We start from the raw sequence: 827 nt of genomic DNA on the forward strand, positions 1-827 counted from the left end.
ATATCTGTATGAATAAATGTATGAATGTATATATGCATGTAAGCGTCTGTCTCTATGTGGGTATATGCACACACATCTACATATGTTCATATGTATTTATAAATCTGTGTACTGTGTTGTATGTAAGTATACAAATGCACAAATGTGTATATGTATGCATTCATGTCTGTATGTATGTGCATATGTTTGTACGAGCATCTGTATGTAATCACATGTTTCTATCACACACGCTATTTCACGTCGTGGCATGTTTTTTCTGTCTCCAATGAAGGAGAATTGATTAAACCAGCTCGATTGGCAAATACACACCAGCTCTTGCCAGAGTCACTGAGAAGGGATGAAGATAAAATCACAGAAATAGAGATGTAAGTGTTTTTGGTCCTATGTTGTGTTACAATTATTGACTGAATTTTCCATCCGATATTAGGTAATCTTTAAGTTTAACCTACAAAACCCAGCTAAAATCAGTTCTTACTTAAATTACTTAAAGTACAATTTGTTAAATGGTAAATTTTTATTATAACAAATACATAATTTTTATTGATACAAATTTCCCATATAATGTTGGGTAATCGTTAACTTTAACCTACAAAACCTATCAATCTCGCTCTCATTTTAACTATATATTATTAAGTAGAAATTTCTGATATGTGGCTACATGGTAAGAAGTTTGCTTCCCAACTACATTGTTCTGAGTTCAGTCCCAGTGTGTGGTACCTTGGCCAAGTGTCTTCTGCTATAGCTTTGGGATCACCAAAGCCTTGTGAGTGGATTTGGTAGACGGAAGTTGAAAGAAGCCCATTGTATATATATATATATATATATAT

General features: G+C 33.0%; 1 protein-coding gene across 1 annotated transcript in view; it reads left to right on the plus strand.

Annotated features, from left to right (window-relative positions):
• The first annotated feature begins 286 nt into the window (after positions 1 to 286).
• The window catches only part of LOC106882030 (transient receptor potential cation channel subfamily V member 5), a 156,109-nt gene continuing 155,568 nt past the window's right edge, over positions 287 to 827 (plus strand). The window contains exon 1 of the mRNA XM_052966702.1: positions 287 to 365. The gene's annotated coding sequence lies outside the window, so the exon portion shown is untranslated. The remainder of the gene's footprint in view (positions 366 to 827) is intronic.

The sequence above is a fragment of the Octopus bimaculoides genome, chromosome 3 (genome assembly GCF_001194135.2).
Source record: "Octopus bimaculoides isolate UCB-OBI-ISO-001 chromosome 3, ASM119413v2, whole genome shotgun sequence".
NCBI classification, from domain to species: domain Eukaryota; kingdom Metazoa; phylum Mollusca; class Cephalopoda; order Octopoda; family Octopodidae; genus Octopus; species Octopus bimaculoides.